Source organism: Mytilus galloprovincialis, chromosome 5 (assembly GCF_965363235.1).
Source record: "Mytilus galloprovincialis chromosome 5, xbMytGall1.hap1.1, whole genome shotgun sequence".
NCBI lineage: Eukaryota > Metazoa > Mollusca > Bivalvia > Mytilida > Mytilidae > Mytilus > Mytilus galloprovincialis.
The window spans coordinates 72,877,949-72,893,900 of NC_134842.1; the positions used below are offsets into that span (position 1 = coordinate 72,877,949).

Genomic DNA, 15,952 nt, shown 5'->3' on the forward strand with positions numbered 1-15,952 from the left:
GAAGCCCTGTCTAATATAATTTCACAGGTAGGTAATTTACCAATACTTAGAAAATAAAAAATTAAGAGATAATTACTTCATGTCATGCTCTATGCTCATTTTAACATGGGTAGGCATTATATTTGTCGATATTTTACACTGAGCGTTAGCGAGGTGTAAAATGTGGTCAAATATAATGCCTACCCATGTTAAAATGAGCATAGAGCATGACATGAAGGAATTATTTCGATTCTAATATGACAAATACAATATATTTATAGGTCGAAGCGTACGAAAATACCGTAAGAATGTTTGGCTGTTCCCGTGGCCTCCCCAGGAGTCTGTATATTACATTTCATATTTGATCAGTTTAAAAACTACGAGCAGGGCAAATATATGTTGTTTGATAAAAATATATAATAAAAGTTTATGTTAGCTGCTTAAATGTAAATATTTAAAAGGATAACGATGGAAATAACGTTAATATAAACAGTAAGTCCATGCGCATGTGTCAAACATATTTTTTGTGCTCATTAGAACACGGCTTTGTTAACAAAGCGTAATAAGGACGTCATATTAGAATCCTTTATTAATAAACCTCAGACACATAGGTGTACAAGAGGACATCATATATATACGAATACACATGTTTATACTCAATACATTCACACTAAACATAATAATGCTACATGGTAAAATATAGCAAAATGTCAATTTACAAACTACCATAGCATTTAACAAAAAAAAAGGCTAACATAAATCACAAGTATCGTGTAAGAATTTTTTTAAATATTTCTAACTTTTTGTAAAGTTCTACATGACAAAATGTTAAAAGCTGTTTCAATTTGTACTCCGTTGGATTTGCAATATGATATTGTGGTATATATTTATTTCTAAGCAGTTTTATTTCCTGTTTTTGACATTTAAAAAAATAAAGAAATTCATCTCCTATTTCATTTCCACAGAAATGACAAATTCGTGCATTATTTGGAAGTCCGGACCATCTTCCTGTTTCTACGGGATTTTTTTTTAATTTGAACATCTGAGTTTTGCCATTTAAATCCTGTCACACAGCTTCAACTTTATTAAATAGGTTTCCAAATGAAATTCCTCTTTATAAAATGAGTAAAATGCACCTCTTGGAGGGTTATTTATTAGTGAAAACCAATGTTGGATGGATTGGTCATTCAGTTTTTGTGAAATAATGTTTTATAAACCCAGTTTATCTAATGGAAGTTGATTTTGCCAAAAAAGAGCTAATTCCATTTTCGTCAAATATGGATTTAACGTACGTAATCCATTTAAATATTGTGGGGTTTTGAAAATGTACAAATAAAGCCCTGTATAATATATTCTCACAGGTAAGTAGTTTACGTGTACAAAGGAAGCCCTGTCTAATATATATTCTCCCAGGTAAGTTATTTACCTGCACAAAGGAAGCCCTGTCTAATATATGCTCACAGGTAAGTAATTTACCTGTACAAAGGAAGCCCTGTCAAATATATTTTCCCAGGTAAGTTATTCTGGTGCAAGAAAATTGGTACCGTTAATTTTATTACTACCACTGGGTCGATGCCTCTGCTGGTGGACTATTAGTCCCCGAGGGTATCACCAGCCCAGTAGCCAGTACTTCGGTACTGGCATGAAAATACGGATTTTTTTGTGTTATTAAAAATTGCAGTTACAAAATATTAGAAATTATTATAAATTAAGGAATGAATCTCCCTCATGCAAAGCTCTGATTCCTTTCACGGATTTGGCTATACTTTTTGGACCTTTTGGATTATAGCTCTTCGTCTTTTATATAAGCTTTGGATTTCAAACATTTTGGCTACGAGCATCACTGAAGAGACATGTATTGTCGAAATGCGCATCTGGTGCAAGAAAATTGGTACCGTTAATTTTATTATTTATCCGTACAAAGGAAGCCCTATCTAATATGTTCTCCAAGGTAAGAATTAACCTGTACAAGGGAAGTCCTGTCTAAGATATTCTCACAGGTAAGTTATTTACCTTTACAAAGGAAGCTCTGTCTACTATATTTTCAGCGGTAAGTAATTTACCTGTACAAAGGAAGCCCTGTCTAATATGTTCTCCGAGGTAAGTTATTTACCTGTACAAAGTAAGCCCTGTCCAATATTTTTTCACAGGTTAGTAATTTACCTGCACAAAGGAAGCCCTGTCTAATATGTTTTCCGAGGTAAGTTATTTACCTGTACAAAGGAAGCCCTATCTAATATATTCTCACAGGTAAATAATTAACACGTAAAAATGAAGCCCTGTCTAATATATTCTCACGGGTTAGTTATTTACCTGTACAAAAATGCCATGACTTGTACATTCTCACAGGTAAGTATTTTAATCAATACAAAGGATGCCATTTACTTGCGTATAGGATGTCCCATCTATTTAATTTATTAGATAAGTTAAGGGTCTGTGTTGACCACTGCGTTTCAAGTACTCGTAATGATCACTGCTTTATTAACACTACTCACTTTAGTGACAAATCATCATGGAAATCCCCGATGAATTGAGCTCTTTGTTAGCCGCAATGAAGTTGACTGGAAAAGAACCTGTCTGGAAGATCTCGGCAAGTTCTGACCAGGTGACAGTACAGTTGACGTGGACCAAGGCTAAGGAACAAGAGGCATCCTCCAGTAAACCCAAGCCGGCCCTGAAAAAGAGTACGCCATCCACCAGGAGAAGAGACGCCAAGCGTTATGACCAGTGGATGGCAAACAAAACAGCCGTGGTACCTGCTGACCAAGTCCAACAAACCACCATCACACAAACTGAGGCAAGAGATAGCGTAGTTGGACATGTACTCTCACCAACTAAGTACAAAGGGGAACCAGTTCGGGTTGTAGTTAAAAGGGATATTGTCACCAGTCCCAACAAGGCCTGCCACCGCCTGGTATTTTACACCTCCACAAATGACAGAGGCAAGCGCAGTAGGATCGACTTTGAAGAAGGGTTCTACATCGACCACCCAGACCTACTGCGCACACCACCACACACATCGACCGTCATCAATGAAGAATACAAAGAGGCAATGCAAACAACCATACTAGCAGCACGACCTGATACTCCGTACCAGCAACAACAACGCAGTCGCAGTAAGTGAAGGCATAAAGACCAACATACTCCAGTCTATAAGATAGGTTACTACAGTCCGCAATATCCAGACAGGATAGCCGGACGTAAATCATCTACATATTATCATGTGTTGACCATAACAAAAGAGGCCATGTCTTATATATTCACTCATGTAAATAGAAGATTTGTCTATTGATTTTTTTGCACAAGGAAGAGCAAATGTAATTCCAATTTTTTTATTGGTTCTAACAAAACTGAAAATTTTACCATTGTGTCATGCACAAAACCCTGCATTTATACTTCATATCACAAATATTTCCGACTTTGTATGGTTTCAGGAGTAACGACTCGATGAAACCGGTCTCCTCCTTTAGTAGTATAGATGTTAATTAACCACAGTTCATATACTATTACTGTCAAAGAGTGGTTTGTTTATTTTTATTTTATCTATTTGTCTTTCAGCATGGAAAGTTAAAGGATGTCAGATTGGTAGCGTACCGAAGTGGGGCTCCAAAAGGATTAGCTTATCTAGAATATGAGGATGAGGTTTGTATGTAGAGTAAAGTGTATCTAAAGTTATTACATTTGTAAATTCATGGTTTATATTAACTAAATTTCACTCAATATATAATTGTCATTAGTAATGCACTTTCCCAGAAGCATAGTTGGTATACTGGTATGTCTGTCCCATGGTGTTTCAATCAAAATTACATTAGGAATAACAACCCTGAAATTTGGTAACAAGCTTACTTTGAGCATGCTTTACATTGTTAAGGGTTTCCTCATTAATTTCAGGTTTAACTTATGCTAATTGCGTTGTATGAAGTTTTCATGACCTTTAACAATAAGCAAAAGCTATACTCCAAAAGTAAACTATAAAAGGTACTGAAAAACAAAATGTAAAACAATTAAAAAAAAGGTTTTAAGTTTCTTTTGATTTTGACATGATGTGTTTGAATTTATTATTGTTTAGGAATGGTGGATTCATTTATTTTCGTGGGTACCAATTTTCGTGGATATGCGATTTCTGCCTAATTCTGGAAACAACTTTTAGAAACTTTTATTCCTTGAACATTTAAATAAGTGGTTCACCTGTACCCATGACACCCACGAAAATTGGCATCTAACGAATAAAAATAAATCCACACTAACTGAAATAGCTAGCTTTTCTTTTTTTGTTCAGAATGAAGCCACACACGCTGAGAATGAAAACTGATCGCTACCATTTAATTTATGGATTGTTGTTTAAATGATGCTAGTTTTCAATAAAGAAATCTTTGGGGTAGCTTATCACTACCATTTGAAGTTGTAAATTTTTCAATCTTTTTTGCCAGCTCTTTTTGGTGAGGTCAGTCTTAACTTTGGCTTGTTTCATCATTACCTGTCTTTGATTTGTTTAACCAAAGTTACTGGTATTGTTATTTTGTGGTATAAATTGATATTTGAAATGCTTTGCAACTTTTGTACAGCATTCAGTTTAATATAAAGATGTAAATAAAAAAAAAATGAATTGTATTCCTGTTGTGATTTTATCCAATATTTTGTGGGGAAAAAAATAGTTGTTAAAGACCACTTTGCCCTGGTGAAGTCTTTTGTCTAATTTTTTTATTTGATTATTGGAAATTCAGCTAAAAGGTGGTAAATTTATAACTGAAGTACAGATACAGGTTTGACATTACTTCTGAGCCTTTTAGGACAGTAACAAACACACATTAGAACATGAATCCCAATCATCTATTCTTGATAAACTCTTGAATATGTTTTACAGATTTGAATGAAGTTAATAAATGCAACATCAAACTCCTGAAAATGTGTGTGGACAACCTCAAGTACCTCCTATAATACAATAGCCTAGTACAAATATATGTTAGAAGATTTGGTATGAGTGCCAATGAGACAACTCTCCATCTAAGTCACAATTTGTAAAAGTAAACCATTATAGTTCAAAGAACGGTCTTCAACATGGAGCCATGGCTCACATCGAACAGCAAGAACATCAGTTGCAGCGGGTTATAATAGGTACCAACCTTCACCCTAACCTGAGATAAAAGTATTACATCACATCATAGAAAGACACACTATGAAATATGAATTGAAATGGCTTAACTCAACAGGAACACCTATTAACACAAGTGAACATGCTCTGAATGAATGAACTTGATTTATGACACAACATAAATACAAAATCTATTTAAAAAAGGGAGGAAATAAGTAAAGACAACAGAAGTATACTGCTGTGAAAATAAATATAATTCCAGGAAATCAACCATAACATAATTACATATCTAAAAAAAAAAAAAATATGTACACCAAAACCAGCAATTTTTCAAAAGTGGGGGGTCCTAACCCACAATAAAGGGGTTTCATCTATATGACCACCTTCAAATGCATTGATTTCTAAAAAAATCAGGGGTTCCAACCCTGTAACTGTTACCCCTCAGCCCCTTGGGCCTGTCACTGAAGTCGTAGGTAGAGCTAAAACAAATGGATTAAGGTAAAAAGGAGCTTTAACACTCACTGATGGGGATATTTAATTAAAAATTAAAATTAAGTGGGAATCAGGGCTTGTGCAAACCTACAACTCTTTTGCACACTCTGGTTTGTTTCTAGCCTACAAATTCTGTCGCATTAAGGTCGACATAGGGATAGTGGTCCAGCAGCGGCGTCGGCTAACCTGTTTAGTATTTCAGAAGGTAGAAGTACTGGATCCTTTATAGTTTGTATATAGATGCCTTATGTTAATAAGTTTCCATATGTCGTATGTCCATTGTCCTTGACCTCATTTTTGTGGGTCAGAGACTACTTAAAAAAAGTTGAGATTATAAGTTTCCTTAATTTCTCTCTTATTATGAGTAATAGGATAACTATATTTGGTAGGTGCCTACCTTGCAAGGTCCTCTTGTACATCAAACAGTTTTCACTTGCCCTCAATCTCATTTCATGGGTCAGTGAGCAATGTTAAGTTTTCGTGGTTAAATCCATGTATCTCAGACATTATACGAAATAGATCTACTATATTTGGTGTATGAAATGATTGTAAGGTGTACATGTCCAACTGGTAGGTGTCATCTGACCTCGACCTCATTTTTATGCTCAGTGGGTATAGTTACGTTTTTGAGTTTTTGTCTGTTTTTAAATCGTCAAAATTGTTTCCTATGATGTTCAAACGATCTGTCTACTTTTTGATGAAAATAAGATTACAACTTTTGGAGTTATGGGACTTTGTACCTAAAATGGGGTAAAAAAAAGGGGGGTTACATGTCGCGCACAATCTCTGAAACTGTTTTTGGTTATTGCATAAAAATTCACACACTTGTTAGTTATATTAACCTGGAAAACTGAATACTTTTTGGTGATAATTCAAAATTTGATTTAAGAGTTATTGATTTTTTTGTAAAAAAAATAGGTGGGGGGGGGGGGATGGTCACATGTCGTGCTGTATCACAAAAACGATTTATAATTATAGCTTACAACTTTAGACACTTCTTATTTATATCTGTATACTTTTTGGTGACGATTGAAATTTTATTTTGTAAATAAAGGGGGGGAGTTTTCACATGTCGTGCCGTATCTCCGAAGCTATTTATGATTATTGTATAAAACTTCACACACTTGTTAGTTATATAAATCTGAAGATCTGTATATTTTTTCGTGATGATTCTTTTTTTTATTTGTGAGTTATTGAAATTTATTGAGCCTTCTTGTAAAAAAACATATAAAACGTATTGTGAGCAATTTATATTCTGTCTCTTATATAAACCTATTATGCAGGAATTAAGAATGAGTCAGGATTTTTGTCTATTGCTTAAAACTTTACTTACTTCTTAGTTATATTAATCTTAAGATCTGTATACTTTTGGGGGATGATTCAAAATTTCATTTTTGAGTTATTGAGTATTTTGTAAAAAAGGGGGAGGGGTTTTACATGTCATGCCGTATCTCAAAAACGATTTTTGACTATTGCTTAAATTTGACACTGTTCTTTGTTATATTAATCTAAGTATCTGTATACTTTTTGGTGATTACCAATTTTTTTTTAGTTATTGAGTATTTTGTAAAAAAGAGGAGGTGTTTTTTACATGTCGCGTCGTATCTCAAAACTAGATTATGATTATTGCTTAAAACTTTACACACTTCTTTGTTTTATTAATCTGTAAAGATCTGTATACTTTTTGGTTTTGATTCAAAGTATTATTTAAAAGTGATATTTTTTTTTTGTAAAAAAATAAATTGAAAAATAAAAAAAATGTCCCGCTGTATCTCAAAAACAATATATGGTTATTGTTTAAAACTTTCTCCAACTATTAATGATTATTGCATAAAACTTCCACACAAGACGGCGGGCGTATCATGCGTTCATGCAGCTGTGTGTTGTATTTTTGTCTGTCTTTCTAATGCTATAAGCGATTGGTCAACTATATTTTGTATATGAAATGTGTATATATCTGTCTGGAAATTGTCAAATGACAATGACCTAATTTTTATGGTTCATTAATAAATGTTAATCTTTCCTGATTTAGTTTGTTTCTGTAATATGCAATAAGTCGACTATATTTAAAGCATATTTGGTGTATGGGAGCTTTGTAAGGTGGACACCTATTTAGTTTGGTTTATCTGACCGTGACCTCATTTTCTTGGATCATGTTAAATTGATGTATTTGTTGCAGTCAAGCTTTATATTTAAAATTCAAAATGATATTAATGGTTAGTAAAACAAGACATTTTAGTGTGAACATTGTTGTTTTTTTACAATATATTTTGCCGGGCATACGTGGTGTAACTGAACATTATCAGATGCCATGAAGGGATAAACTATGTAAAGACTCAAAAAGTCAGATAAACTTGCACATGTATTAGAGAATCACCAAAATAAAGACAGGAACTAATCTAAAGAACACAAAAGAATTTCTCTTGGCCAATGCAACTGATCAATCAAAATGTTCTGATGTTGACGACGATGACGATGATGACGATGATGACGACTATGTGAGGTTCAAGGTACCAGTTTTTTGTGTTTTGTGATTTCTATATCGTTGTTTGGGTTATCGTCTTGTTTTCTTTCTTTAACCATTGCATTGTCAGAATGTTTTCGACTAATGAGTTTGAATGTCCCTTTGGTTTCTTTGGGCTCTCACCTACAGGTCATCAACCAAATTTTCAGAGGAATCTTTTATTCATGATAGAATTTAGTACCACTTTGATTAGTTTGAGAAACGAAATCATTGACTTTTTAATCAATTCACTGGTTATACATAAATTGCGTTCATTGAAATCTAAACCGCATTTACAGATACGTGAATAGCGAACAAGTTGGGAATATCTCCAACCATAACAGAGAACGAACAAAAAATCTTTTTCGTCGTAAATTCTTGTATATAGTTTCTAATGTGAAGCTAAAATATCCAAATATATAAAAGTACAAGTACTGCTGATCGTAATAAACTTTAAGCAAGCTCACTTGCGTTAATTTTCACAGTTCATGAAAAAAAAAATCAGGATTATTTAAAGCAAACATATCATCAACGTAACGCAAAATAGACTGATCCATAACAATGCAGGAACAAGTTTGCCATAAAAGGGGCACAATTGCTGCCGATAAAAATGCATTTAAAACTGTTAATATTATAAAGATAACTGCTGAAACGTGCATAGATATTATCAAGGTGAAAATTGACAGCAACGAATCATTAAAAAAAAGAACTATAAAAAACTGTACGATCTATTTATTTCAGATGTTAATGTTGACTATAAACAATATCTGCAAGTTTCCAAATAGGATTTTGCTTCTTATTTGTTTGAATTTTAATTTATAAATATCTAAAGTTACACGTAGATTTGTTCATACAGATAAATTAAGGAGTTTCATCTAAAACAGTTTATAAATATAAGTCTTGAAACCATAGCAAACAAGTTGAAAACAAGACTTCCGGCACTATTTCCTGTAAAGAAAATTTTTTTTGTTATTAATTCAAAGTGATAAATCTAAAAACATCCAACATGTTATTGAAAATAATATTTAATGTTTTTTTTAATGACAACTAGTGTTGTAAAAAGGCTGTAGAAGAACACCATGCTCTAAATGGAAATGTTCAATTGAAACAAATAGGATCCTGTAATTAACGTCTCCTCGGAGACGTTATTAAGAATTGAAAGATGGCCGTCTGCGGGCTGAATGCTTCTTACTACCTGATTGGAAGATATTACTGAGACGTGAATAATTTAAGTTCGTTGGGACAATCCAAACCTAGTAAATGTCTTTCAATCCCGTAGAGTATCGGGTATTGACAGCTTACGAAAATTGCACGCTCATGCGTGGTACCGATTCTTTTTTAGTTTTGGAATTTATGGACCCTCGTGTTAATGGTAGACAAATCAAAGGTTTCGATAATTTGCAAGAGACAAAAAAAATCTTAAGTGATATCGTTTTGACTCTAGTGAATATTTGTCCATGGCAATCATACCATACCACATCTAATTAAACATATTAATATTGTATAATAATAGATTGTAGACTGATCATTGAGTGCAAATGATATAAAGATAAATAAAGTTTAGCATACATACCACTTGCACATTTATTATCAGAAAGTGCCTGTTTGCCAGGAGAAATTGTTTGGCTTACGACAGAAGGGTCAGTCAATTTGCAGTCAGTAACAACTTGGTTCAAACAATCAAGAAAGGTTTTCGCAGCACTATGCTTCAATTAACAAACTCAATCACTACATGTATTATCAATATACACGCTTCAAATAAAATCATGTAATCAAAAAAACTCATTCCCTATACATGTATTCATCAATATACACCAAACAATCCAGAAAGGTTTTCGCTGCACTGTGCTTCAAATAAAATCATGCAATCAAAAATATTTGGGAGCATGCTATATCGGAATACATATATTATCATAATTAAGATATTCATAAATCTATTTGATTGGATGCTAAATAGAGGAATGCACTTATCAGCGTAAAACAATACTTAATAATGATGCATATAAATGGCCATCAAATTGTTGCACAGCAATATAAAATAATAAACACAAATGAATTAAACAAAAAACAAAAATGATTACATAAAAACAGTCTGACCTGCATATTATCTTCTTGTCTCCCTCTGCTATTCCGACCGCACCGTCGTAACTCATTTGGCATGCCATTTTTTATGTATCCGCACAATGCTGGGCGTGAACTCCTAAATTAAGGAATTATTAGTACTTTGAACTAGCTGTCAGTAACTTCGAGTACTTGATCAGATCTGTGACTCAGTGTCTTTTCGTTATTGTGGTATACAAGTACGCGGTCACGTCCATTCTGTGTTTTGTTAGATGTATTTCAATTTGTATCCATCTGATGAGTTAAGCTTTTTTCAACAGATTTGTATAGTTCGTTCTTATATATATGTGGTTGTTACACCACTGTCCCAGCAGGTTAGGGGGGATCCCGCTGACATGTTTAATCCTGCTACATTCTGTTTCTATACTCCTATCCCAAGATAGCAGCCAGTAATTCAGTGGTTGTCTGTTGTGTTACATATTTGTTTTTTCGTTTATTATTCAGTAATAAACTAGGCCGTTAGTTTTCTTATCTGAACTGTTTTACATTTATCATTTCGGGGTCTTTTATATCTGACTATGCGGTGTAGGCTTTGCCTTTAGTTGAAGGTCGTACGGTGACCTATATAGTTGTAAAATTTCTGTGTCATTGTGAATAGTTGTCTCATTGGCAATCACACCGCATCTTTTTTATATAATGATATAAATTGATTTCTTAAAATGCTTATACTTTTATCATTTTTACTACATGTTCTTATAAGAATGGGGAAATTATCGAACATAAGTATTTATTTTATTGCATTTTCTTTCGATTTCAATTTTCAATCGCAGACCTGATTTGTGATCATTTTATTTTTAACTAAGAACAATATGTGTGTTGCTAACCGTTTTTATGCAGCTTTTATTCCCCCTGTTACTTGATCCGGCATTCAGCTTTATTTAACAAAGTTATTTTGAAGATGTACCACTAGAAAGTTCTCCCAACAATAGATTCGTTCACAATTACCGACTCCTGCTTAGTACAGGAGCATACAAATGCTGCAGGTTTTAAAGTTTTAACGGTTGCCAACCTTCACCCTAACATGAGAAATAGTGTTACACTACACTATAAGAATACAAATTTATACTCGATCAAAAAGACAAACTAGTAAACATACACGATACGAACTATGACGCAAGTGTAAACATTCACAAAATAAATGTATTTGTTGTTCAGAGAACGAGTAGATGTGAAAATGTATCGTCATACCAAGGATTTGTATAGTGAGACCCTATACAAATCCTTGGTCATACTAAATACTTATCAAAGTATGTATTTTTGTTGATAAGAATTAATTTGTTTAATTCAATGCTTATACAAAAAGAAATGAAGTGATTAGGGGGTCAACTGTAAGATATAAGCAAATATAATAACAAAACATGGGTAATTAGGTCTTTCCACCTTTCCGTGGAAAGACCTATTGAATTTGTTCTGATTATTATTATTAGGTCTTTCCACTTTTCCGTGGAAAGACCTATTGAATTTGTTCTGATTATTATTAAGTCTTTCCACTTTTCTGTGGAAAGACTTATTGTTTTTGTTCTGATTATTATTATTATTATTATTTTTTTTTTTCTTCCGCCTAATTTTTTTCTTGCGTAGTATTGTTGTTTAATAAGTTGTCGCTTAGATATTTGGAATATGATATCGTATAGTTTATACGCTTTAAAAATTTACAACTGCATAACAAAATACTTTACGTTGTAAGAGTTATCTCCCCAATCACTGTTTTTCTTGTGGCCACTACTCCTTCGCAACCGTAAAAGTTTACGACAAAATTATTTTACCAAATTGCTTGTTACATCTTCAGGATTAGGATTTTAATTTTGACCGAAGCTATCCAGAGACTCCATATGAGAGTTATTCCCCCTTATGTATTTGATATAGGTGATATGTGTTTCTAACTGGTAAACCATAAGTGATATAGACCTAGGGTCTCTTGATTTGAGATCCTTGGTCCAAAAAAATGAAAATAAGGTCAAGGTCAAAGGTCAAGGTCATATTCTAAAATTTGATTTTGGCTTATTTTCACTTATTTTCAAATACCGTATGACATATCGACAAATATTTTTTCCTAAATTGTTAGTTGCGACATGTCCTTACTTGTATATTTTGGTTGAAAGGGTGCGCATACAATAAATGGGAGTTTTTGTCCATCTTACATTTAGAATTACGCGTAAAGTGGTATTACTCATTAACCAAACATATTAAAGACCTTGGGTCTTATGATTTAAGGTCCTTGGTTTGTGACCTTGAAATTGAGGTCAAGGTCATAGGTTAAAAGGACGTTCTAGATTTTGACCTTTGCTTTAAATTCATATAAATACATCATAAAGCCATAGGAACTAACATTTTCAACTGATTTTTCATATTTCAATATCAAAATAACTCTTTACTAGTGGAAAGACCTTCAATTGTTCTCTGAACAATTGGTTTTTAATTATTATTTTTTTTTTTTTCTTCCGCCTAAATTTTTTTCTTGCGTAGTATTGATGTTTTAAAAGATGTTGCTTAGATATTTGGAATATGATGTCGTAAAGTTTATACGCTTTAAAAAATGACAACTGCGTAACAAAATACTTTACGTTGTAAGAGTTATCTCCCCAAACACTGTTTTTCTTGTGGCCACTACTCCTTCACAACCGTAAAAGATTACGACAAATTTATTTTACCAAATTGCTTGTTACATCTTCAGGATTAGGATATTCATTTGGACCGAAGCTTTATTGAGACTCCATATGAGAGTTATACCCCCTTTTCAATTTAATTAAGTGATATCCATTTCCAACTGGTAAACCATAAGTGATAGAGACCTAGGGTCTCTTCATTTGAGATCCTTGGTCCAAAAAAAATAAAATAAGGTCAAGGTCAAAGGTCAAGGTCACATTCTAAATTTTTATTTTGGCTTATTTTTACTAGTTTTCAAAACCTTATAACATATCAACATCTTATTTTCACTAAATTGTTAGTTGCGACATGCCGTTACTTATAAATTTTGGTTAAAAGGGTGCGTAAACAATAAATAGGAGTTTTCGCCCATCTTATATTTAGAATTATGAGTAAAGTGATATAACTCCTTTCACCATACATAATAAAGACCTAGGGTCTTTTGATTTGAGATCCTTGATTTATGACCTTTAAATTGAGGTCAAGGTCATAGGTAATTTGCACGTTCTAGATTTTGACCTTTGCTTTTAATTCATATTTATACATCATAAAGGCATAGGAAATAACATTTAATACTGATTTTTAATATTTTGATAACAAAATTGATATTGACTGGTGGAAAGACCTTCAATTGTTCTCTGAACAATTGGTTTTTAATTATTATTATTATTTTTTTTTTTTTTTTTCTTCCGCCTAATTTTTTTTCTTGCGTATTATTGATGTTTCAAAAGATGTCGCTTAGATATTTGGAATATGGTATCGTATAGTTTATACGCTTTAAAAATTTACAACTGTGTAACAAAATACTTTACGTTGTAAGAGTTATCTCCCCAAACACTGTTTTTCTTGTGGCCACTACTCCTTCGCAACCGTTAAAGATTACGACAAATTTATTTTACCAAATTGCTCGTTACATCTTCAGGATTAGGATATTCATTTGGACCGAAGCTTTACGGAGACTCCATATGAGAGTTATTCCCCCTTTTCCCTTAAATTAAGTGATATGCATTTCTAAATGGTAAACCATAAGTGATAAAGACATAGGGTCTTTAGATTTGGGGTCCTTGGTCCAAAATAATAAAAATGAGGTCAAGGTCAAAGGTCAAGGTCATATTCTAAATTTTGATTTTGGCTTATTTTCATTTATTTTCAAATACCTTATGACATATCGACAAATAATTTTTCATAAATTGTTAGTTGCGACATGTCCTTACTTGTATATTTTGATTGAAAGGGTGCGCAGACAATAAATAGGAGTTTTTGCCCATCTTACATTTAGAATTACGCGTAAAGTGATATTACTAATAAACCAAACATATTAAAGACCTTGGGTCTTTTGATTTAAGGTCCTTGGTTTGGGAACTTGAAATTGAGGTCAAGGTCATAGGTTAATATGACGTTCTAGATTTTGACCTTTGCTTTAAATTCATATAAATACATCATACAGCCATAGGAACTAACATTTTAAACTGATTTTTAATATTTCAATATCAAAAAATATCTTTTCTAGTGGAAAGACCTACAATTGTTCTCTGAACAATTGGTTTTTAATTATTATAAATATTCGTCTTAGAGAAGACAAAATATTAAAGTTTAGAATGAAAACAATTCTTTCCGAGCTGCAACCGAAAGAAATAAAAAAAAAACATAACTGTGGTTTCTTCTAATCATGATATATGACTAATGTTTCAACGGTTGTTTTTTTATTTTAAAAAGTATAAATTGCTCCCGTGCTCTGGAAAGGCTATATTGATGTTTTTTCGTGCTCTGGCAAACACCCGGTGATAAGTCACAGTGGCGGATCCAGAACGTTTTGTAAGTGGGGGAGGGGGTAGGGGGCGCTCCAGTCACGCTATATAAGTCAACCAAATTTTTCCGAAGAAAGGGGTCCCCGGGTCCCCAGGCCCCCTTCCTGGATCCGCCTATGAATCATAATTAGTGATTTAAAACAAACGGATTTGCAATAAAGTGAGGATGAAAAATAAATAAGGAAAATAGGCAAAGAAAAATATTTTTCTACCTTGCATGACGATACTAATAGATACAAAACAGGCAATCAAAGTAACGACAGACAGACAGTTCATCTTAATGTTTTCCTTCTATAAAATGAAACGCACATTTATAAATCAATTCAAGATTAGAATAATAATAATAGAAAACAAAATAATAATTGGGGGGTTCACTGTGGCTTTCCATATATAAGAAACTCGTATAATATAATTTTCAATTCTTATTTGATATGTTTATTCTGTGGTTTTCTCGTTACTCAGAAGTCAGTTTGATCAATATCGTTTGTAATATGAATAAGTTGATTAACAGTACTATCTCCTGTCCAGGCATAAAACCTGATTACAAGTTTGTAATTATTTTATAACAAGAAATAAAATTATTGATTTGATTTTATTTGATTTTGCATTAATAAAAAGAATCATTATTGATAAACAGTCCCATTTATTTTCCAGTATATCGTAATAAGAATTACCTGTTATAGAGGAAGAAGTTTAAATATACTGCTGGTGATAATGCCGCTAACACTAAAGTTCGAGGAAGTTTCAATCTTTCATATTTCCTTATTTATGTATAATATGTATATTTATCAAGTAACCTTTGTACAAATAAGCCTTCCGGATATTCGTATTGATAAATATGGATGATAGGGGTCGTTTCGTGGTCTTTTTTTTTATCGTTAAAATATTGTTGACTTGGTCATTATCAAACATTTATAAATGTGTACTAATAAATGTATACCATATGACGTGCATCGTTATCAAACATTATAATATGATGTACTTCGTTCTCTTTGTAAACAACACTGTATTAGTTTACATGAATTCTTGATTTGATACATCTGTACTTAGTGCAGGCTCAGAGGTGTACACAAATAATGACTGTTACAATATACATCCAAAGTAAAACCCACAAGTATATGCAGTTTATGAAAAGTTTCAAACGCCATCACGACACATCATTGCAAAACTCAGTGGCGAACATTTAGAAGGTTCACAAACCAGCCAGTAGGGTGCACAACTAGTACCCATTGGAATACCGACTGTCTGTTAAAACACCAATCCTTCAAACGTGACAACTACATTGTCGATAAAAGTCCAGCATTTTGAAAA

At 32.8% G+C, this 15,952-nt stretch overlaps 1 long non-coding RNA gene across 2 annotated transcripts; it reads right to left on the reverse strand.

Moving 5' to 3' along the window:
* Positions 1 to 8,784: 8,784 nt before the first annotated feature.
* LOC143074714 (uncharacterized) lies at positions 8,785 to 15,452 on the reverse strand. 2 transcript variants are annotated; one of them, XR_012978026.1, is made up of 5 exons: positions 15,316 to 15,452; positions 14,854 to 14,932; positions 10,164 to 10,266; positions 9,640 to 9,767; positions 8,785 to 9,014 (listed from the first exon to the last, which is right to left on the reverse strand). It is a non-coding gene; the product is annotated as an uncharacterized LOC143074714 (long non-coding RNA). The 2 variants fall into 2 exon arrangements; XR_012978025.1 differs by having other exon boundaries at positions 9,640 to 10,266.
* Between the last annotated feature and the right edge of the window lie 500 nt (positions 15,453 to 15,952).